Below are 25,627 nucleotides of genomic sequence, written 5' to 3' on the forward strand. Positions count from 1 at the left end.
AGTACTCAAGATCCTAACGGGACAATTAGCAACATGAAATAGGAAGAAAAGGACCAAAGGTGTAGGGACAGTGAGAAGGATAGGGAAAGGGGAATAAGGGAAAAGGAAAAAAATGTGAGAAAATGTAAAAATGGAATTAAAGTGTTTGAAGGTGGGGAGGAGAGGAGGGGGTGAAGGGAGGGTGGGGACAAGGGGAAAAAATGAGAACCAAGACCTGGCATGTAAAGGTACAAGACCCCAGTAATGAATGTAACTGTACTGCCTACCTAGAATGTACCAATAAATTCAATTTAAAAAAAAACTATGGACTTCATAGTATCCCCCCATCCCAAAACTCATACTTGTACCCATAATCTCCAAGGTGATAGTATTTGGAGATGAGCCCTCTGGAGAAACAACAGGCTTAGATGAGGTCATAGAGGAAAAGCCTTTACGATGAGATTAAAGCCCATCCAAGAAGAAACATCAGAGAACCTTCTCACTTTGCCCTCGGACAACACAGTAAGAAGGTGGCCATCTACACCCAACAAAGAACCTTCACCAAACACTGACCACGCTGGCACCTCATTCTTGGGCTTCCAATATCCAAAACTGTAAGAAAATAAATTTCTATTGTTAAGCAACTCAATCTATAGCATCCTGAAAAGGAAGGAGGGAGGAAGGGAAAGAAAGGAAAGAAAAAGAAGAAAAGGAATCCTGAGTTTATTAAGGTGCTGTACTAAATGTAAAAATAAATAAATGTAAATGAAAAACATATATTCATAATATTCTGGAGTCCAGCAGGATTGTTTGTGGTCCTGAGGACAAAAGAAAGAGCCTCCATGCATGCTAAGCCCTTACTCTACCACTCAGCTACAAACACTCTCAGCCCATCAGCAGGACTTCTTGAAGCAACAAGTCTGAAACAACAAAGAGAAAGGCTAAACAGTAAATTTAATTTTCCAACATCCAACTGTTCAAAGTTAAATGTAAGACTTCCCCCTGCCCAACACAGGCAACTAAAGCCACCGACTGAAGAATACAGTCAAGTGTCACAGAAATCACCACCAGTGATTCTGTCCAAATATGAGAATCACTATTACCCGTCACAGTGCAACAGGTATCCACTCTTACCCAATTCTGTTGGTATTAGTTTGGAGAACACACAGCTTACTTAAAAATAAAACTTTTAAGCAGAAATAATTAAAAGTATAACATGAGAATAACTTAAATCACCAGCAAAAGAAAACCTAAAAACGATCAAGTACTGAAATATATCCTGCTGTGGTTTAGACAAGGTTTGTCTTCCCACAAAGGTCCGTGCACCAGGAGTTTAGTTCCCAGTGTGGCAATGTTGAGGCGAAGAAACCAGTAAGAGGTGGCACTAGCAAAAGACTCTTAGGTTAAAATGGACTAATGCTTGTCTAGCCGAGTAGTCTGGCTCTCACAAGAGTGAATCACTTCTCGCCAGCAAACTATTACAGAGCAGGCCCACCCCACATGCATGCTCACATCTGCAGGTAGCTGGCCACCCTCTGGCTTTTCCACCCTCCAGAAATCAAAATCATGAACCAAATAAACCTCTTTACTTTTAAGTCTCCCAGGCTCAGATACTTTATTACTTTTTTCTTGTTTGGTTTTTTGATGCAGGGTCTCACTATGTAGTTCAGGCTGACCTTAGACTTGCTATGTAGCCCAGGATGTCCTTGAACTCACTGATCCTCCGGTTTCAGCCTCCTGAGTCCTGGGATCACAGATGTGCACCAACACACTCAGCTGATATTTTCTTGTAATAACACAAAGCAGACTAAGACACACACTATGAAAAAAAGCAAAAATCAAGACTTACGGAATAAGAGGCTTACACTCACTATACACAACAAAAACATCAATAATCATTTGAAAGAAGACTGCCTTAGATTTACACAGGATGGGGCAGTGCTTGGAAAAGCAAAACACTTTGTTAGTGCCTATATACTTCAGTTCTTCAGCATCTGCCTTCTTGGCAGTAAGTGTTCTTTCATCTTGTTAGGTCAAAGAAAAAGACAATAAAAGGACCCTAAATCATAATCATCAAAAACACTCAGTCCTAGGAGATTATATAACAAAACGGTGTTTACCAAGCGCCCTTCTGTAGCCATTCTAATTTTGTGACACAGATCATTATGGCATTTGAAGACGGTCAGATCTCAATGAAAATCACAAGAAAAATAATAAATCTGTCCTCACTAAATAAACTTACAGTAACTACTTCCCATTGCAGCTATTAAATTCAGAGAAGAAAATTTATTGAATATTACTCCCACTGTCAAATTCTATGTTATATGTACATGTACCAATTCTCCACAAGGAATGTAAACATTATGTACTACAAACATATATACTGCTATGGTTTGGACCTAGATGTCCCCCCAAAGCCTCACGTGGTCATAGGCTGGATCTGGAGTGTGTGACGATGGAATTGATTCATGGCGCAGTGCTAGGCTCAAGGGCACTAGGATTAAGGGTGTGAGTGCTACCTGCCCTAAGCGGTCTGAATATGATAAAAGGGGCAGGAAGATGCTGTTAGCTCTCTTGTTACCTTTGCTGCCTTGTGGGCACCATGTTGTTTCTGCTCTGCCAGGCCTGTTTGTCAACCCTGCCTTGAAGTTGGCCAATTCTGGACTGAAACCTAAGTCAAATAAACCCCTTTCACTTCTAACTTTGGATGTCAGGTATTTTGTCTCGGCAATGAGAGAAAAGTAACACATACACTAACTTAAACTTCTTAAAAACCAAAATGAAAAAATTCTGCTTATGTAACATCCATCATATTCTCCACCCACCCACCCCTGTGGGCAGTAAAGCCAGGGCTTCCACACTGAGCAGTGGCCCCACCCATTTTTATTTTGTTTTGTTTGAGTTTTTGTTTGCTTTTGAGACTAGATCTTGCTAAGTCACTCACTTGCCCAGGCTGGGCTCACACTTATGATCCTCCTGCTTCAGCCTCCTAGAGTGCTGGGATTACAGATATGCAACCACCATACCTGGTTCACATGCTGTTTTTTTTTTTTTTTTCACTTGCTTTATTTTAAAGCATACTCTTCCTGCTGTGAATTTTCATTCTCCATCAAACCCCAATAGGCAAGGTATCACTTTCACAAAGTCTTCGGTTATTCACATAATTCTGGAAGTCTACCCAATTTCTATGGTACTAAGTATTTAAATGAAGTTCTAACTTGGTGATGTGCCAATTTTTATGTATGGGCATGAAATCTTCACAAGTAGATTATCTTGAGGACTTCTTTCAAAACAGGACTTCTCAAAAGTTGCCCCCAAAGTTTTTCAGAAAATTTGCCATAAAATAAAAACATATTTCAAGTCTTATTGTACCCTTAAAATTCTCTGAAAATGTAGATTCAGTACTATTTGCTTTTGCAAGTGTTGGTAAATACACGGAAAATCTGGAACTCTTGTGCATACTTAATGAGGTTGTAAAGTGGTACACCAATGTGGAACACACGGCAGAGGTTCCACAAAAAATTTAAAAATACACTTACCCACATGATCCAGCAAACCCACTTTTGAGGATATAGCCCCCAAAGTTGAGAGCAGAGCCTCACAGGGATATGTGGACATGCAATGTTCACAGAAGCACTCATCACAATAGCCAAGAGGTAGACACAACCCAAGTTATCCATTGGCAGATGAGTGGATAGTCAAAACATGGTATATGCAGGCAATGGAATTCCATTCAGACTTTAAAGAATGATATCCCTGTTATATGATCCAACACAGGCAAACTCTGAGAATATTATACTAATTTCAATAAAGGTCACAAAGAAAAAAATGTGAGGTATCTGAAGTTGTCGAGTTCATGGAAACAAAGCAAAATGATGGCCAGGACTGAGGGAAGAGGGCCAAGTGGAGTTGTTTAATGGTTACAGAGATTCAGACCTATAAGATAAAAAAGTTATGTACTCACTGTTTCTGGGCTCAGCCATGGTGGACCTGTGGAGAGCACTCTGTCTCCAGCCATTTTCTCTGTGCCATAACAAAGTCCACCGATGAGAATGCTAATTCACCAGCTGCCCAGCTGAACAGATTCAAGAACAAGGGAAAGGACAGTACAGAAATGAGGCAGCAAAGAACAGAAGTCAATGTGGAGCTGAAGAAAGCTAAGAAGGATGACCAGATGCTGAAGAGGAGGAAAATCAGCTCATTTTCTGATGCTACTTCACCACTGCAGGAAAACAGCAACAACCAGGGCCACTGTGAGTTGGACTATTGATGACATGGTCAAAGCCGTAAATAGGAATAATCTGGAGAGCCAGCTCCAAGCTACTCAAGCTCCCAGGAAACTGCTTTCTTGGGAAAAAGACCACATAATCTAGGCTGGTTTGATTCCAAATTTTGTGTCCTTCTTGCAGAAATGATTGTAGTCCCATTCAGTATGAGTCTTGTTGGGCACTCACTGACTCTGCTTCCAGGTCATCAGAACAGATCAAGGCTATGGTGGATGGAGGTGCTATCCCCCCAGCACTCATTTCTCTCTTGGCATTTCCCATGATCATACCAGCGAACAAGCTGTAAGGGTTCTAGGAAACACTGCAGGTGATGGTTCAGTTTCCCAAAACATGGGTTATCAAATATGGTGCAAATGAACCACTCTTGGCTCTTCTTGCAGTTCCTGATATGTCATCGTTAGCAGGTGGTTGGTTACTTATGTAATCTTAGCTGGACACTGTCAGACCTCCGCCACAATAAGAATCCTGCACCCCCATTAGATGCACAGTTCCAAAACCTCATTTGGAAGAAGAGACCTAGCATACCAAAAGCAATTCTAGGCAATAAAGACGAGGTATTGGGTATCACTTCCCCAGCTTAAAACTATACTACAAAGCTACTGTGATAAAAACAGCATGGTAGTGGCAAAGAAAAATACCCGAGGACCAGTGGAACTGATTAGAAGATGCAAATATAACTCCAGACACACTCAGCCATGTCAATTCAAAAAAAGGAGCCAAACGCCCTCACTGGAGGAAAGATAGCCTCTTTAATAAACGGTGCTGAAAAACTGGGTTTCAACTTGCCAAAGATTAAAACTATACCTATTATCTCTCACCATACACTACAATAAAATGAAAATGGATCGCAGATCTAAATATTAAAACAGAAATACTAAAACGGGCTGGAAGAGAGGTTAGGTAGAACTCTTGAAGACATTGTAGGAAAAGACTTTATGAACAAAATCTCAGTCACATGTGAACTAGCACAAAGAATCAACAACTGGGATTTTATCTTACTAAAAACCTTCTGCACAGCAAGAGAAACCACCAACAGTGGGAAGAGAAAGCCCTCAATGTGGGGAAAAAAATTTTACCAGCTGTTCCTCAAAGGTCTACTATCTAGAATATATAAAGAACTTTAAAAAATCAGACTTCCCAAATTCAAAAACCCAATCCAAAAAATGGGCAGCTGAAATGAACAGACATTTCTCAGATAAAGAAGTAGAAACAGCAAATAAACATATGAAAAAATGCTCAATATCATTGGTTGCAATTACAACAATGCTGAAAAAATGGCTGCTATCAAGAAATCAACCTGTGACAAATGCTGGTGGAGCTGTGGGGAAAAAGGAACTCTTCTCCACTGTTGGTGGTAGCATAGACTGGTGCAACCACTGTAGAAATCAGCATGAAGATACCTCAAAAAATTAGGATTGGAAGTCCCATTTGACCAACCTATTCCCCTGCTGGGTATTTTCCCAAAAGAATTAAAAGAATCATATCACAATGATATATGTGTATCCATACTTACAGCATCACAATTTTTAATAGCTAAAACTTGGAAATAGCCCAATTGCCCATCAACTGGTGACTGGATAAAGAAGCTACAGTTGTTTTTATAAAACAGAGTACTACTCAGCCACAAAGAATGAGAAACTAGAGACATTTATAGCTAAACAGATGCACACTGAGGCAACACTCTTAAGTGAAATAGTGTAAATACCAAATAATTTCTCTGGTATGAGAAACTGAACGTATAAATGAGGATCAAAATACATAATAGATGGGGCTGCGGATTTAGCTTAGTGGTGCCATCACCTGACTCGCAAACACAAGGTCCAAAGTGTGATCCCTGGTACCAAAAAAAAAATGTGTGATAATGTGAAGCAGGAAGAAAAGGTCCAAAGGGGAAGGGGAAGTAGAAGGAGTAGAAGGAAAGAAGGAAAAGGATTAAATATGAGAACAGGAAAAAACAGAAACAAAGTCTTTGTAAATAGAGAGGGGAAAGGGGGAAGAGGACAGGGGAATGGAAAAAAAAAAAAAAGTAACAACCAAAATGTATCACGTAAGGGCCGGGGATTTAATTCAGTTGCACCGTGCCTGCCACGTAGATTTTTAACAATGACTTCAACAAATGTTTTTAATTATCTTATTTGTTCCAAATCTTCCAGTAATATTGATGTTATCATTCAAATCTAACACACATCCACTGAACAACTTTGACTAAAAACCCACCTAGGTATGAGCATGGCTCACAGAACAAAGTCTTCATTTCTCACATCCCCCTCTCAATTCAGTGAGCATTTATCAAACAAGCAACCATACTGTGGTAAGTGAAGAGGACACAGACTCATCAGGGCATGATCCCTGCCCCTGGGTAGATCAGAGAAACCCACAGCACCCAGCTCAGTGCTGACAACCTATTATGTGTGCAGTGAACAGAACAATTCTGGATTTCTCTTCAGTTGCTTGCTAAATTGTAGGAGGGAAGATGATTTATTTGGCCTGAAGACCCTTGGGACAAAGGTTCCACAAGGATAAATGTGAAGAATACTTGCACGATGAATGGAGATCGATGGAAATTTTTTTAAACACCCAATCAAAAGTTCTTCTTTAAGAGGAGAAAGCTAAATCAAAATGATAGAAATGCCCAATAAAGCAGATATATAGAAAATCTTCGTGGCACACATTAGCCTGTCACATCCTGAAGACTCTCCATAGCAACCACAATGAGCCCAGCTGTCTGATGAAATAGAAATATGCAACAGAAAAATGTAACAGAAAAGGTACGGGTGAGATAACTATAAACAAATTTATTATTAGAGTCCAACATTTTATCCATCAAGCAGAGGAATTCCATTCTGAGCAATGTCTGGAGTCACAGCACAGAGAGCTATTCCCTGAATAGCAATGATCTGTGCCACTTTTGGTGGATTTCTTTGTATATTGCAATGTCGATTTTGTTGTGAATCCCAGGATTGTGTCTCTGGATGCAACCAAAAGGGACACTCTACAAGAACCCAACTGTCCAAAATAATGGCCAATCAGCTGATAATGTTACTTCAGACACAGCTTAACCTACCAAGAACCTGATAAAATGGGCATTACGGGGAAAGCTGCTTTTCTCCATCCTCAGTGTCTCGTGTCAGGCCTTTATCACTTCTGGATTATTGTAAAAGCCTCAGTCCTGCTCTCCCTTCTAGTCTTGCCTGCCTCAGGGCCATACTAATTTATACTCAGACTTAATCTTTCTAAATTTCAAAGCTTACCATGTTACCCAGCTCAGTGGTTCACAAAGCCTTTGGAATCTCAGGCCTAGCGTAAGCCACTCTTTATAATTTAGCACCTACAGGACATATTCTCAGAAAATTTTTATGTTTAAATAATTTCAAATTTACTGAAATATTCTAAGAATAATAAAAGGAACTCTGAACCAGGCATGATAGTGCACGCCTATAATCCAAGCACTCAGTAGGCTGAGGTGGGAGGATCACAGAGTTTGAGGCCAGCCTGGGCTATACACTGGGACCCTATCTCAAAAAGCAAAAACAAAAGAACTCAACTTTGTTTCCATTTTTTCCTTGTCTCCTATTTTTTTTCTTTTCCCTTCTTTCCTTTCCCCTACCCTTCCAACTTTCTCTAAAATGAAAACAAAGTCTTTGTAAATAGGAAAGAGTGGAAGGGGTGAAGGGACAGCAGGGGTATGGGGAAAAATAAGAACCAAGATGCATCATGTAAGGTACAAGATCCCAATGATGAATGTAACTGTACTGTATACTTTTAAAATACCAATAAACTTAATAAATAATAATAATAATAATTAGAAACACAGAAGTTAAAATACGTTACATTTTGCAAAAATGGACTTGAGATCCAGAGTTCCAGCATACCACTGGTAAGTGTGCTCACATCCCGGGGAGCAGCGGTGTGGACCAGAGTGGCACAGCTGCAGGTGGATCCCAGCCAGGCCCCACCCCAACCCCAGAAGCATGGGCACATGTGCCAAGAAAAGAACTCCACAGGCATGCAAACTTCATCCAGACTCCCACCATACCATCGGCCACTGCGAAGGACCCACCTGGAAAGGAACTACACAGGCACACAAGCAACAGCCACAGACTTGCCCCGATACCCCTGATAAAGGGCTCAAAACAGTAGCCAGAAGCCTACACAGACAAGAGAAACTAGGATACACAGCCCCCAGCTAAAGACCCCCCCCAGATAACAGCTACACACCATCCCAAGTGTGCACAAACCCCAGTCAGAATTCCACCCAGACAACAGGTCAGCTCAGGGATATAGAAGGCCACCATTCTAAACCCAGGAATCGGTGTACTGGGGAGCAGCAGAGTAAAGGCTGCTTGGTGGCTGGCTTGCTTAGAATTGAAGACCACTGCAGTGTAGCTATGATGGGTAGTGTTAGGGTGAGGCTTAGGCCTAGAGCTAGGAATAGATTCAGAATTTCACAACCAGTATACTGGAGTATGGGTTTAAAGGTTAGTGTTAATTGTAGGATTAGAGTCAGGAAAAGTGTGAGATTGCAGTTACCTATTTAGGGTTAGGGGCAAGTTTAGGATTAGGACTAAGGTTGGGGTAAGTCATAGTCTTGGAATTTAACTAGCTGTCTACCACAGTGGGGGGGGTTCATAGTTTGTATCATGATTGGACTTGGCATTAGGGTTAAGAATAGTGTAGTATTTCAAGCTCCTCCATATTGGACCATAGGCATAATGGTTGGGTTTTGGGTTAGGGTTAGGTTTGGGGGTAGGAATATGGATGGAATTGAAGTACCTCCTAATTGGAGTTTGTGTGTGACGTTTAGGGCAAGGATTTGTATGAGGGTGAGGTACAGTGTTGGAATGCATGTTCCTGAGCATTGCAGTGTAGGTATGATGGGTATGAAGGTGGGGTATAGTGTTGAGCACTACACTGTAGCTATGATGGGTAGTGTTTGGGTGGAGGTTAGGGTTAGGATTAGGCATAGAGTTAGGAACAGAGTCAGAGTCTTACCACCTGTGTACTGGAATATGGGTTTGATGGGTAGTGTTAGTGTTAATTTTAGGATGAGGGTTAGGAATGGTTTAGGAATAAAAGTACCTGGGTTAGGGCGCTTGGTAGGGTTAGAGTTTGGGTCAGTGATAGTCTTGGAATTTCATTCAGTACCTGTATATTGGAGGGTGGGTTTCGTAATATCCTTATTTCTAACCTTAGGCATAAGTCTCACCCTAAAGCTAACCCTATAAACCTAACACTACTCATAATAGCTGCACTGCAATGCTCAGGTACTTGGAATTCCACACTGTACCACCCCACCCTCATAAAAATCCTTGCCCTAACCTTCATTCTCACACTCAAATTACATGTCCTTGATTTCCATCCATATCCCCGTCACCAAACCTAACCCTAACCCTCATCCAATACAGTATTCCCCAGTTCCAATGCAGCAGTACTTGAAATCCTACACTATTCTTATCCCTAAGGCCAAATCTAATGCTGACAATAACTATGAAATCCACATTCTGAAACACAGGTAATGAAATTCCAAGACTATCACTGACCCAAACCCTAACCCAGGTACTGACATTCCTAAACCATTCCTAACCCTAATCCTAAAATTAACACTAACACTACCCATCAAACCCATATTCCAGTATACATGTGGTGAAATTCAACTCTATTCCTAACTCTATGCATAATCCTAACCCTAACCTCAACGAAAACACTACCCATCATAGCTACAGTGCAGTGCTCAGGAACATGCATTCCAACACTGTACCTCACCCTCATACAAATCCTTGCCCTAAACGTCACACACAAACTCCAATTAGGAGGTACTTCAATTCCATCCATATTCCTACCCCCAAACCTAACCTTAACCCAAAACCCAACCATTATGCTATGGTCCAATATGGAGGAGCTTGAAATACTACACTATTCTTAACCCTAATACGAAGTCTAATCATGACACAAACTATGAACCCCCCACTGCAACAGACAGCTAGTTAAATTCCAAAACTATGACTTACCCCAACCTTAGCCCTAATTCTAAACTTGCCCCTAACCCTAACCTAGGTGCCTATAAACCCACAGCACGCCTAGCCCTAATCCTACAATTAATGCTGACACCAACCATTAAACCCACACTCCAATACACTGGTAGTGAAATTTTGACTCTATTCCTAGCCCTAGGCCTAAGCCTCACCCTAAAACTAAGCCTAAACCTAACACTACCCATCATAGCTACACTGCAATACTCGGGTACTAGGAATGTCACACTAACTCTCTTTTTAGCTTGTTTACTCACAGGCATGAGGAGCCCAAAACAAGCAGAGGGAATCTTAGCTTCCAGTTCAATGGAGTCATTGTTGTGCTTCCTGTTATAAGCCTTCCCCTACTTTGGAACTAAAACTTCTAGGCCAGCAGAGCACATGAGTGCAGTAACAGGAAGCAGAAACTTTGCTAATGAGTCACCAGGTATAATGGTATGTGATACCATTCTGACTTCCACCCCTTGATTCCTGGACCTGTGAATCCTGGCTGTTATGGCTTGTGTCTACATGTCCCCTCACAGAAAGGCTGGATCTCGAAGTGTGTGATGCTGGGATCAAGGGATCAGTGATAAATGACTGATTGGTTTGGCATAGTTCTGAGAGATAATGGGAAGGCCTCCCTGGGTGTGAGTGCTACCCACCCGGAAGAAATAGAAGGGACAGAAAGAGGACTGCTAGGGTTGCTTGTCATTGCTTGCAGCTTCTTCATGACTTCACTGCCTTCTGCCCACCATAAACTATTTCTCTTCTGCCACGCCACCCTGCCTTGGAGCCAGGCCAACTATGGACTGAAACCTCTACAAACTGTGAGCTACAATAAATCTTTCCTCCTTTCATGTTGGGTGTGAGGTACTGTTTCACCAAGGAGAAAAGTAACTAAGACACTGGGGTGGGTCCTCCCCTCCTCAGTTTGTGGCCTACATGTCAGTCATCACCAACACACCCAGAACTTTACTAATCTCCTAGGCAGTTCTTACTCAACTCTACATATCTCAATTAACAATCACAAGTAACATCCCTTTCAGCATGTATTCCCTATGTAATTTCAGTAATTCCAGAATCTCTACACAGAATCTCTAATTCACTGTCTTTCTGAACTCATATTTCTTACACCGAATGGAGCAGAGAACCCTCATCAGGAATCATGCTATTGATTTTATGTCTACTGAAACTCCAGGGTCTTGGGTATAAAGGATGAAAATAAGCAAAACTAAGTAACTTAAAGAATAGTTATTTGTATTATTTATCCTCTCCTCCTTTTCAGGCTTTGATCTACAGATTGAAGATTAAAGACAAAGAGCTAGCAATCTGACATTTTTTGGTTGCTGCTTCTAGATCCGCCAACAAGCTCAAGGGTGCTTTGAAAATCCTTCAATCATTCATGCATACCCTATATTTGGACTTGTGTCTCCTTCAAAGACTCTGCGTCTTCAACAACCTTATAAAACTGTAAGCTACTCTATTTTCTTCTCACTCATTCTTTGAACCCCTACATTCTTGGCTTCTGCACCATGGCTCCACTGGAGATACCCACATGAAGGTAAATCCTACTCAAGAACCACAGATGAACTTTGGAATCTCCATCAAGGTAGGGCTGTAGCTCAGTGGTAGAGCTCTTGCCTAGCCTATCTGAGGCCCTGGGTTGGATCCCCAGAATTGACAAACTAAACTTCATCCAACTTGACCCTTCTGTGGTATTTAAGATTGATAGTCACTTCTTTCTTGACATTCTTGCCTTTTTCTTGCCACCCCACTCTTAGCTTCTCACCAATATCCTGTTTCCTGCTCTCCCTCCCAGACCACCTCCCCTGCACATAGTTTCAATTTTTTTTTTTTTTATTGGTACCAGGGTTTGAATTCAAGACCTTGTACCTGCAAGGCAGGCACAGTGCCACTATGCTAAATTCAATGAGACAATGTCTTAACTAAATCACTAAATTGCCCAGTCTGGGCTTAAACATGTGATCCTTCTGCCCAACTCTCACTTCAATATGAACACTCTCAAGTGGGAAGGGTAGGAGAAAGGAAATCAGGGCCAAGAAAAATATGAGAAAAGGAAAAAATGGAAACAAAGTCTTTTGTAAATAGGGGAGGGTGGAGGGAGCGAAGGGAGGGAAAGGGTATGGGGAAAAAATGAGAACCAAGATCTGTCATGTAAGAGTACAAGATCCCAAAGATGAATGTAACTGTACTGTATACTTAATAAGTACCAATAAACTCAATAAGATTTTTTTAAATGTACACATTATGGTAGTAGAAAGGGAAATATGAACACTCTCTGTAGGAGTACTTCTTTGTACAGCTCTCCTGAAAAGTAAGCTTACTTCCTCTTTCATTCTCAAAGATGTTCTGTGTGACATGTGAGGCACTGGTCATCTAACCTACAAATTCTCCCAACCCAGAAGCCTGGAAGGTCCTCACAGACAAAAGCCACGTCTTTGTCCTCTTTGTACCCTTATCAACATACACCAGCTCCCAGCACAGTACCCCAACAACACAATGCTCTCCAGTAGATGTTTCTATAGTGAATGATGAATCCGTAACCAAAGATGATATAAACTGTATTTTTAAATATACACACAAAATATTATGGTAATTTTATTTAGAAGTATACTTCTATGGCAGCCAGTTTCAGTTCTCAAAGTCTATAAAATGTAACAAAATACTTCTGTCAAAGGAGCCAAGGTAACCTTAAAGCTAAGACCACTTCAGGCCATATGACGAGCATCTCTTGTCCCTTTCACGGGTATAAGGCAAGTTTTATTATTTGTCTCTAGAAAGGGAAGGTACCTACACAACATGGGTCACCCTAAGAATAAGCCAAACAAATAACAGAACTATTAGTACAAGATGATACAGCTAAGGAATTTAATTATGAGAAGACATTATTTAAGGAAGACCACACTAGTACAGGAGGTAAGTTTGGCAACTTCAAAGAAAAAAAAGAAGCGGAAAATGGGGAGAGATCTTAACTGAGAAAGATCCTTCTATTCCTTAGAGAAATCCCTCTCAACTCCACATATAAAGCTGGACAAGGGCAAAGCCAAGCATTAACTTCCCAAATACCTACCACACATAATTCACCATCTCCAAGTAAGCACAGCTCTAGAACTAAGAAATACATTTAATTTCAAGGGCAAGATCTGTACATAACCCATGGTTTACAGATCTACAGTAACTTTTGTTTTTGAAAGTCTTTTAAATTTCTCTGCCTAGCTCAGCTTTAGAAGCCTGTAAGCCCGGGATTTAGCTCAGTGGTTCCACCGCCTGCCTTCTAAGCACAAGTACCCAAGCTCAATCCCCCATACCAAAAAAAAAAGTCTGTAAAAATGTGGCTATGCAAAATAAGGACAACTCACGAACAAGGACGGGAATAATATTTTCAATTAATAAGTCAATTTTCCTTATCAAAAAAAGAAAAGTACAGGGAGCAAGTGGTGCAAAACTCTACTCTCAGATGCTTGGGAGAGAGGCTGAGGCAGGAAAAGCACTTGAGCCCTAAATTTAGGACCAGCAAGGCAAACAGCAAAATCCTGGCTCCTAATATGAAAATTTTTTAATTAAAAAGAGAAATTACTCTAGGTTTCAGAGGTACAGATGGAAGGAGCTGAAAGAGGCAAAGCCTTAGAGAAAATAATGACATACCCTGCAACCTATTTCATGAACTATTTCTTACTTTGCCTATCTAACCAGATGCTTGTCTTTAATTGCCAACACCCATAATAATAACTGACTGGAGAGAAATATGAAATGAATGGTCATTCACTACCATTTCAGTATTCCTCTTTTTTCTGTGTTGAGTCAGGCACCAACACACCCTATGGCAAAAAACATCCCTGAAGATACAAAATTGCAGAAATGACAAAAGAGCAAGAAAAAATTTTAAAAGGTTCCCAAAACAGCATAAAGAGGAAAATAGAGATTAAACAGTCATTAGTTGGAAATTAAACAGGCATTTTTTTATACCACCACATTTTTACCTGATTTTTTGAGATGGTTGAGCTAGATATAGAAATGAAACTTTCTGAGAGAACCATGTAGATAAGAATTTGTCAAATAATATTTGTTATGTTTTAAAGGGCCCTATAAGAAAATAGCTCTACATACCCCAAAACACCAAACTTTGATATGACTCCTACTCTATCAGAGGCTAAAGGAAAAAAAAAAAAAAAACAATTCAGAGACTTCGATCCCTATGTGTTAGTATTCGAAAATAAAATGTTCCTTGGATGGGCTTTTGGCTCCGTGCTGCCACACCTGCCTTGCAAGCACAAAATCCCTAGAAAATAAAATGTTTTCATCTGTGTCCAGTCCAACAAACTCAACTCTTAATAAATGACACAGGTTATCAAGCATCAACATTTTCTCAATTGATAATGAAAGGGCTGCTGAAAAGTACCACAGTTCTCTCTCTCCAGCTCAGCACTGGAGTGAAGCCAAAAGACCTTAGACAGTGACTGGCTACACAGAATCCACACAATATAAGTCTGCTTTCCAGATACCACAAGGAAAACTAGTTCTTCAACCTCACAGTGCTGTCTTTTTATATTATTATTATTTTCATTATTATTATTATAAATACAATCTACAGCCCTACTATGAGAGAACACGAGAATCTATTCTGGTCAGAATTCAAGGTACTGTGCTAGGTACACCTTTCTATTTAAGTTTTTGCCTTAGTGACTCAAAGGATGAAATATATTTGGGCATTTTTTTTTTCAATCTAGAGAGCAACCAAATTATGAGAAGGAAATGTAAATGAAGTTAACTTTTGTGGTTTGAGCATATAATTACATTCTTTGTTAGGAATGCAGGTAGACAAGAATCTCATTAAATATTTGCTGCTCTATTTGCCCCTGATATGCATGACTCTGATGGCATAATCTACAATGCACAATATTTAAAACCACATTATACTGCAGAAAATGATAATGTCCTAGAGCAAAAGGTATCTTAAGCAGTTTATCTGATCTAACCTTCTGCGTCCAACACTAAACTAGTTAGAAAATGTTCATTAAAATGGTATCACTTTCCTTATTAAATTTATAATTCTGAGAACAAAGTGAGCAATTAAGCAGAATAAAAGGGGGATAAGAAATATAGGAGGGTGAAGAAATTGGAATAAAAAATCTAAGCATATGAAGTTACACCTTACCTGGTTTTCCAAAACCAACTACTAACAGTTTCTCTCTCTCCTAACCAGTAAATTGTGCTATTTATTTCTTTGTAAGCAAAGGGAGACAGAGGGGTGCCTGGATACTACTTTTTAGGAACATTCAGTGATACTTAACAGCAAGAAGCAACAAAACACCAGTAGAAATGCATTTCATTCGTTCAGCATTTGCAAATATATTCTTCAAAAATTAAATGCCATGTAAGTGAAAATATATGTACTTGTATTAAATATGCTAAATTTTCACTTGACACAAAATTCTACCTTAATGCTTTCTGAAACAGAAATGCTGGGAATGAAATAACCTCTCGGGGTGGCCCTGATCGAGCATTACGAAGTGACCCCATGAACTCGCGCTGGTGTCCATGGGGCTGTCTGCCCTATCGTGACTAGCATTTTCACCTACTGACTTTGATGGTTTCCTTTCCCTGCTTCTCTTTTGTCGCTGTTTTGCCAGTTGTTGCTCCTTCTACTGTCACTATGCCCGTTACCTGCCTGCCCTACTCTAAAGGCTGTCCCAAATTTACAGCCTCCACCAATCTTCCCGGCTACTCCCTTCAACCCAAAACCCCCTTCTTCCTCAACACCAAACGTGCTGATCTGTCAATCTGGTAGTTGAAAATATGTATTTAGGTGTAATTAATTTGCATTTTTCTTATAAGTGGGCTAAGCATCTTTTTAAAAAGGTTAAGAGCGGATGCATTTCATTTTCTGTGAATAATCTGTTAAAAATGGGCAAAGGCTATGAGCAAAGTCAAAATTAATTGTATATTAGATATCAGTCTTCATATACAGTCCTCAATCCATCCACCTATGCAACTCATATTTGACTTTTGGCTTTCGTTATGGCAGGTCTTCATACGCAAAAATTCTTAATTTTTATATAATCAAATTTAATAGTCTGACAGGATTATGTGTCATATTTAAAGTACCTTCCCTATGCTGCCATTAGAAATGAGTTTATGGCTGGGCCTGGTGGCACACGCCTGCAATCCCAGCACTCAGGAGGCTGAGGCAGGAGGATTGCTGTGAGTTCAAGACCAGCCTGGGCTACACAGTGAGTTCCGGGTAAGTCTCAACTACATAGTGAGACCTTGTCTCAAAAAAAAACCAAAAAAAAAAAGAAAAGAAAAGAGTTTATCCATGATTTATTCTAATACCTTCTTGCGGGGAGTATTGGGGATCAAACCCCACGGGGGCTGAGCTACATCTCTAGCTCTTTACAGTTTTTTGAGAAGGGGTTTGCCCAGACTGGCCTCAAACTTGCCTCAGCCTCCCAAGGAGCTGTGATTACAGGCATGCAGCAATACACCTGGCTTTGGGTTCCTTTGTATTTACATTAAACTTTTCGACACAAATGTTATCTTACTGTACTGTATAATGTTTGAATTCCACTTTTTTTTCCCTAGATGACAACTCCACTTGGGCAAATACCATTTTACTGACAAATCCGTCTTTTCTCCTACTGGTCTGAAAGGTTCTGCGGTGTTGTGTGTTTTTTTCTTATGTCTCGATCCTCTGATGCTCAGACTTTCTGGAAAATGGCATTCAGGTAAATTAGAATTAAAGAGTACTTTAAATTTAAGCCATCGCTCACACTTCCCTAAACTGTAAGAATTTGGGTTGGTTATGAGCTCTGCAGGAGCAGTACTGGAAACCATGTACAGTACTCCTACACAACTGGCATACTTACTACTTAGTAAATGTCCACAGAAAGAAGAATGAGCTGCATTTGTTTAAACCTAAGCACATATTTCAATCCCTCAGGATTTCTAAGAACACTCTGACAAGATTCCCAACATACCACAGACCCTTCTTTTTTGTCCAAAGCCCTACAGTTTAGCCCACATCTAGAAACTTCACTAGAGTCAATGAAACCGCAATTCAACTACTTACAACCACTATGGAAAATCATTTGACAACTACAAAATTAAGCATAAATCACACAGCTGACAATTCTACTCCTACATATTTATCCAAGTGAAAGTATTGCACACTAACATGTGATGTTATAGAGTTCTCAGGAACTCTATAATACCCTAAAACTGGAATAAGATACATGCAACAACACAGGTGAATTTCAAAATCATTGTATTATATAAGAAGAGACACAAAAGAATACTGTATACTGGGCTGGGGACTTAGCTCAGTGGTTCTGCCACATGCCTCGCAAGCATAAAGTCCCAAGTTCAATCCTGGTACCAAAAAAAAGAATACTGTATAATTCAACTTGTATTCAATTTGTATATAATCCAGGAATTGGCAAACTGACCATGAGAACAGAAGTCAAAATGTGGTTATCTGGGGAGGAGTAAAAGGGGAAAAGAGAGCCTTTTGAGAGTGGAGGTGACATTTTAATATCAGTAATTTTCAAACTATGGTCCCTGAACTAGCAGCAGCTGGCCACCGTTAGATATGAAAATTCTGTCTCCACTCTAGATTCACTACATCTGAAACTAGCAGTGGGCACAGCCATTTGTGGTTTATCAGGCCACCCAGGCGTACGTGACACATGCTCAAGATTGAGACCAGCTATTCTGTAATTGGTCTGTAGAGGTGATCGCACAGGTGTACATACACTGTTAACACTCATCAGGTTGTTTGCTTTGATCTGAGCATTTTATGATGAAATTAATACCTCAGTTTTTAAATACTCTACGCCAAATATGTCTTTTCTACCTGTTTTCCTTAAATTTTGGATAGAATTTTTAAATACTATCTTTAAGCTAAATCTGTCTTTTCTGCCAGTTTTCCTTACCTTGATAAATGGCAAAATACCCACCTGAAGCTGGAGTAAAAACACTTCCGCCTCCGTGTTTCCTTTCCTTTGTTCTAGACTTCAGTTGCCACACCTGGCAGATTTACCCTGAAGGGTCTCTCCCCTTTAGCGCTTCCCCTCCACATCTAATCTTCTAGCCTCACTTCTTCAATCCATCACTGGATGCTTGTTTTTACCTACAGAACAGACTCATCATTGCCCCTCCAGGCCTTTTCTGAACTGCCACGGCTGCTTCTCCGTGTCACGGGTCACCTCCCTGTCTTTTGCTACCTGCTCCCATCCCCGCCTTTTTTTTTTAACTCTGGGGATTGAACTTGGGGAGCACTCAACTAGATCCTGGCCCTTTTTACTTTATTTTGGGTCAAACACGGCATCCTCCTGCCTCCACTTCTAAATTCTGAGATTACAGGCATGTGTCACTATGTCTCTCTTTTTATTTCCACTTTTTAAAATGTTATTGGTACATTTTAGCTATACATAACAACATTCATCATATGGAATGTGAATCTGTACATGACACATCTTTTCTCAATTCCCTTCCCCCCTTCAACCCCTATTCCCCTCATTTACTAAAGCTTTGTTTCCACTTTTTCCTATTTTTTCCTATTCCCTTCCATCTGCCTAGTTCCTCTTCCCAGTTGAACATTTTCTTCCTTTTTCACAATATTATACATTTCAGTCCTTATTTACACTTTGGGTTTCTCACCCAAAACTGCAATATTTGAACATGTGTCTGACTTATTTCACTTAATACGGTCTCAAGGTGCACCCAATTACCTAGAATTGTCTCACATTTGTCCTTTTTATGGCAGAGTAGTGCTCCATTGTATATCAGTACAGCATTTTCTTTATCCATTCATTGATTGATGGACATTTAGGCTACTTTCAAGATTTAACTATTATGGGGCTGGGGACTCTGCTCTTGGCACTGCTCCTGCCTCAAAAGCTTGATCCCCAGCACAAAAAAGTATTTTCTTTTGGGAAGATACCAAGAAAAGGAATAGCTGGGTCAAATGAAACCTCTAGTTTTAGTTTTGTTTTTTTCTTTTTGGGGTACTGGGGATTGAACTCAGGACTTTGCATTTGCCAGGCAGACATGGTGCCACTGAGCTAAATCCCCAGCCCATAGTTTTAGTTTTTTCTACTTCATCTGAGAAGTGTCTATTCATTTCAGATGCCCATTTTTTAATCAGGTCTTTAAATCTGGGGGTCTGCCTTTTTAATTTTATATATTATACATTTATCAGTCTTTTGTCTGAGCAACAGCTGGCAAAAAATTTTTTTCATTTCCTTTTTTTACTCTGTTGGTGTTTTGGGTTTTTTGGGTACCAGGGACTAAACCCAGACCCTGCTGCACCTGCACGGCAAGCAGCAGGCGGAGCCACTGAGCCCAAACTTTGGCCCATGTTGGTGGTTTCTTTTGCTGTGCACAGGTTTTCATTTTTATTTTTTATTTCATTTTGTGAGCTTTATTTATTTTTCATTAAGTTTGTTGGTACATTTTAGGTATATAATACAGATACATTCACCATTGGGATGCAGAAGCTTTTTAATAAGATATCAGGCCCAGGATTTAGCTCAGTGGTTTTGCCACCTGCCTCACAAGTGCAAGGTCCCAAGTTTGATCCCTGGTACCAAAAATAAATAATAGAAAGGAAAAGGAAGAACAAAAAAAAAAGATGAGATCTCAATTGTTGATTCTTTTGGGCTATTTCCCAGGTGATCCAGGGTTTATTAAGTCTTTGCCTATACCTATGTCTTCAAGAGTCCTACATATTCTGTCTTCCAGGAGATTTCATGTTTGTTTTAATATTTAGATCTTTGATCTATTTCATTTTTAGTTTAATGCATGGTGAGAGATATGAGTTTAGTTTTAGTCTTTAGCGCATGGAAAGCCAGTTTTTCCAGTGCCACTTATTAAAGAGACTTTTTTCCAATGAACCTGTTTGGCCCCTTTGTCAAAGATAAGGCAGTGGAGTGTCTGGAGTTGTTTCTGCATCTTCTAGTCTGTTCCATTGACCTTTAGGATCCTTCCAGAGATTCTAAAACATCTTTGGTAAGTCAATAGGTAAACAATGTTAATGGTGCTTTGATTCACATTTCTTTAATTGGTAGTAAAATGGAAGTTTTTGTTGTTGTTGTTCTTTTGGTAATTTCTATTGTTTGATCTGCCGTTTCATGCCTTTTATATGTTGCCATGTTTGTTTTCATTTTGTTTTTTGTGGTACCAGGGATTGAACTGAGGACCTTGTGCTCGTGAGGCAGGTGCAGTACCACTGAGCTAAATCCCCAAGCCCAGTTGCCAAGTTTTTCTATTGGATTATCTTGCTCTTTTTTTTTTTTTTAAGAGAATCTTATTATTTAAAAAATGGGTTTTTTTTTAAGACAGGATCTCACTATGCAGTTCAGACTGACCTTGAACCCACTATGCAGCCCAGGCCAGCCTTGAACTCCCAGTGATCCTGCTGCCTCAGCTTTCTGAGTTCTGCGATTACAGGCACATACCACCACACCCAGTTTGTTTGATTCCACAAATGTCAAATTTTATTTTCCAAAACTAGTAGTACATCTGGACTTTGGGGAAGTTCCTTCTCAAAGATGCTAACAAGTCTATGCAGCTACTGGAAACAAATTTTAACTGGATTGTGGACACACCACTGACCAGCCCAAAAAGGGAAAAGGAACTAAAATGAACCCACAAATCCCTCCTCAACATGACTACTCTCTCCTATCTCACACCCCTCCTAAAAAGACTGACAAGAAGGTGGAAATGCACACAGCTCCAGGAGCTGTAAGACTCAATGCCAAGCTATAAAGGTCAAGGCAAAACCAGGTGAGAGAAAGTAATAAAGATGACTATCTGGGGCCATGAATATGCACAGACTGGCTTCCACAGAGGTCAACACTCCACACACTTGCCTCCCACACAAGGATTTACTCCACCAGTGTTTACTTAGCCTTTCTTTATTTCTACAAAGTTGTAGTGAAAGTTGGCTATGTATCTGTTCTGGTGTGCACAAAAGTAACAGGGCCATGGTCTCTTCTGTCAAGATATTTAAAAGTAGCTTGGCCAGAGGAGATGACACATGCCTGTTACCGAGGATCCCACGAGTTCGAGGCCAGCCTGGGCTACATAGTGAGTTCAAGACCAGCCTGCGCTACTGATCCAGAACCTGTCTCAAACAAAACAAAAAGCAGCTCTTCCAGCGGGTGTGGTGGCACACAATTGCAACTCCAAGACCAGCCTAAACCACATAGTGATACCCTGCCACAGCAAAATACAAAAACAAAACAAAACCTCCTCAAGAGACAATTATGAGCACAGAAGGATCAGACAGAATAAAAACTGTAAATAGCCCTCACACAGGAGTGGAGAGGACAAAGGATAAAGGGACATCCAGCCTCAGGGAGGCTCCACTGAGAAAGCAGCACTGAACTGAGATCTGATGCACAAGGTGGCCAAGTGCTGGGCTAAGACTGCAAACAACCCCGCAAAAAGGTAACGTGCAAGGAACGGAGAACTGGAGCTTTTAAATTCTTGGACTGTGGAGTCCCAATTGGGAAGTGGTAGAATAGGGATGGAAGAACCAGCCAGACTTAAATCACAGAAGGCCTCAGCAAATAACCTATGGTCAGTGGTCCACCAGTAGAGCAGTTGAAAGCCCTAGCACCAGGGTCATCCTGGTTGCCTTCATGGCAGTGGGGAGGCCAGAGGGAACGAAGGCTGGACAAAAGACCTCTACCTCTTTTCAAAAAAGCTTAGAAACGTAAAAGGAAAAGACAAGTTGCTGTGCCAGGTAGGGTTGCTCAGACGAGCTTCTGGGTTTCTCCGGTGCTATGGGGTTCTAGACCCTGGGCTGACTCCTGGCTTCCACCTTTCCGTGCCTCGGGCTAGGCCAGTCCCTTTACACTACACTGCTCATACAGGATCACAGCCTCAGTAGGAAAACATGAATTCTGCTGTGAACAATTAGTCTGCGGCGTCAGGGCCGCGGAGACTACGGAGCTCCGCCGGGGAGAACCCGGGAACCAACTCGACACTGTGTGAGGGCCACGTCCACTGCACCTAACTTTTTCCTCGGCTCAGACTACGGATGCCGCTCCAGTACCACATTTGTGTCCATGCTATGGGCCACCAGGCCTCACCTGAGCATTCACGAAGGTCGCTTCTCAGTTTCAAGCTTTCTCCGGAACTCCAGCCAGTCTCCGGGAAGGTCTTGGACCCAAGCCAACCCGGCCTATGTCTAACTCTTTTACTTCTTTTTTAAAAAAGCTCCTGACTCCATTCTATATAGAGCATAAAGCCTTCTCTCTTTAGTGGGCAACCAAAACCCTTTAGCAACCTGGTCTCAGCCCATCATACCCAGTCCCCTCACAATTAAGACTGCACTGACACCTTGCAGAGTCGAGGTTTTCCTAATGTGCTACCCCCAGAACACTTCCTTGCCCAGTGTAACCCTAACTGCTCTTTAAAATCCAATTGAAATATTACTCCTTTCATAGGCAGAGTGAATGGCTCCCTTCCCCACGTTTACATTTTCCTAGAACTAAGTAAATGCTTATCTATCTAAACTGCACTTTTCATGCAAATTGCCATCTTCCAGGACCTGAACACTTAATAGTTGCAGGTAGTCCCTAAATATCACTCCCCTGCTTATGATCTTTCAGTACGCCCCTATTACCTACTACATAAAGTTCAAGTTTTTTACCAGCAAGTCCAATACATGTCCATCTTCAGGCCCCTTAATGCCTCTGAAACTTTCCGCACCACTCCCTCTACATTATCCATAGCCACAGGCCTCAAAGACATTAGCTATGCCCCCACCCACCTGTGACACCCTCCTTTTCCCCTCTCTGCTCCTCTCTATCTCACACTCTGATTTCAGAGTGCCAGGAGTCAAACCTATAACATACCAGTAATAGGTCTCCAGGTCCAAGGACTAGGCATATGCAACAAATAAGGTCAAAAGCCAGAGAAACTGAAATGAGAGCAAGAAACAGCAGAATTGTCTTTCTCAGAAAATGCTGCAGAAACTACTATGAGTGAGACACAGTGTGCGCCCTGGAGAAGCTTAGTGCAATAGTGAACTGAAAGAAACAAGTGTGTATGACAACAATGCGCTATAACATATGCACATCGAAGACACACAGAGGCACATCTTCAAGCAAATGAAAGGCATGCCAATGTAAGATTTAACCAAAGAGCAAAGAGATCACTAGGCGGAGGATTCTGCTAAATTCCAAGGATAACATACTCTAGTATCTTAGCTACTAAGCTCTGGTTGAATGATTTGCCCTTGGGCCAGTCATTTAACCTTCAAAGCCTCAACTGCCTCATTATAAAATAAGACCTTGCTCAGAATTAGAGGTTCTTTTAGCAATAAAATACTCAAATTAACAAATTAACAAAAATCACAATCTTAGAAATGAAATGTATAGACTTTTTAAACACAGGTGTGGAAGGGTGACTTTGGATATCCAACTGTGAGGGAAAATCAAATCAACAGATGGAATTTTTATAAGTCATGTCTGTGAATGTGACGTTGAATTTTAAAACTCTGAGAATTGCAGCTTATAATGGAACTGCTGACACAATCTCAACCACAGCAGCAGACACAGCACCAAAACCAGGTTGTTATGGCAACTAGAACACTTGGGGGGTTAAGAGAGAAAGAGGATCTCTGTGTCAAATCTTGCTGCCACTTCCATTAGAAATATTAAAAATGTTTAGATATAATCTCAGAACTACTCCTTTGGGATAAATTAAAACAAAATGGGCTTAAACATAAAAATAAAACTTACTCTTTTGGAAGACTTCCAAGAACATCTACCTAATATATGCCACCAACCTAAGCGTGGCTGGTCTTGCCCCACCACCACCACCACTGGGGATGGAACTCGGGTCCTGGTGCTTGCAAGGCAGATGGTGGCACCATTGAGCTAAATCCCCGGCCTCCATCTTGCTTTTGACCTGCTGACCTCCCCAAGTCAAACTAGCTATTCTCCCTTCCACAAGCCCCACCTTACCATCTACTTCAGAGGTGCCTAGGTGGCTATCACCTAACTATGGTACTGTTCCTTTATAGGGCTGTCATCTCTGCTCCATATCAGCTGCTTAGGGAAAGAGTCCATCCCTAGTCACCTTCCTACATCCACAACCTAGGACTAGAGTATTTAGGTGATAAGACTGTTCAGTTGAGGACTACCTTACAAATCAACTTATAAACATGAAATCACTCCACAGAAATGACCCTTTTGCCTTATCAAATATATCTCCTATAAAACATGTTTCATTTCTATTATGCCTAATAATCTTGCTATGGAAGAAATTTAGAAGTAAATGACACATATCATGGAAAACCTGGATTCCAATTCCTGGGGTTTAACATACTTACTGTGAACAAAAATGCAAGGTCTGGGTGAAGGCTAAGCTCTCAGATGCTTAGCATTCTCATCTAGACAATGAGGTGTCCAATCATCTATCTGAGCAGTATCCTTCTTGCCTATGAGCCAGGAAGACTAAGAAAAACTTTTACATTAAACAAAAACAGTGCCTCAAAAACCACTCTGGTGGTTCCCAGTGTCAGGGTGAGGTGGACCTGTAGGAGATAACCAAGGTCAGAGAGCCAAGTTCAAACTGCCAGGAGGCACCTAGAGTTTGTTGTGGGCTAAACAACTTGTGTTCCAACCTCACAGTCAGAAATGAGGAGCAGGCTGAACTTCAGTGAGGCTGAAAGGGCAAGCCTGCTGGGATTATCAACAAACCAGCATTAATTCTTCTGCTGGCTTGCTGGGATCCATCTACACAGATCTGGAATCCGCCTGCCCCTCTGTCTGCCAGGGACAGCAGAGATATGCCTTGAAGTAGACATTTTTCCTTTTCTTCCTTTCTTTGCTTTTTTTCCTTTTCTTGATTGACTGCTCTTATTTTTTTATGGGTGTAAAACATTGTTAAGTTTTTTGTTGTTGTTGTGTTGTTTTTGTTTGTTTCTTCCTCCCTTCTTTCCCTCCTGTCTTCTTCACCATTTTGCCAAAGTTTGCATATTTTTCCTTGGTCAGACAGATTTGCTTCTTTTTCTTTTTCTATTTCTCTATTTTTTCCCCTAATCCATTTTAAATTTTTCTCCCTTGAGGGTTAAATTGTCATATTGAAGGGATATTTACTGTATAGAATTTTCTAGTTTGTTCCAGATTTTGTTATATAACTACAAATCTTTTTCATATGGTTAAAGATGGCAAATTATAGCCACCATAGTTCGTCATTCTCTAGGCTATGCTCCATGCTACTATTATTATTGATTGTACTACTTTAGCCAAGGTGACATTGTTCTAATCAGTTCCTCCTCCTCCTGTGCTAAGACAGATTGCCTGAGGGTTA

The 25,627-nt window shown here is 40.8% G+C and overlaps 1 pseudogene; it reads left to right on the top strand.

The window, feature by feature from the left end:
* The first annotated feature begins 435 nt into the window (after positions 1-435).
* On the top strand, positions 436-22,497 carry LOC117286563 (annotated as a pseudogene).
* The last annotated feature ends 3,130 nt before the right edge of the window (positions 22,498-25,627 follow it).

Source organism: Fukomys damarensis, unplaced genomic scaffold (assembly GCF_012274545.1).
Source record: "Fukomys damarensis isolate Sample0158 unplaced genomic scaffold, DMR_v1.0_HiC HiC_scaffold_17, whole genome shotgun sequence".
Lineage (NCBI taxonomy): Eukaryota > Metazoa > Chordata > Mammalia > Rodentia > Bathyergidae > Fukomys > Fukomys damarensis.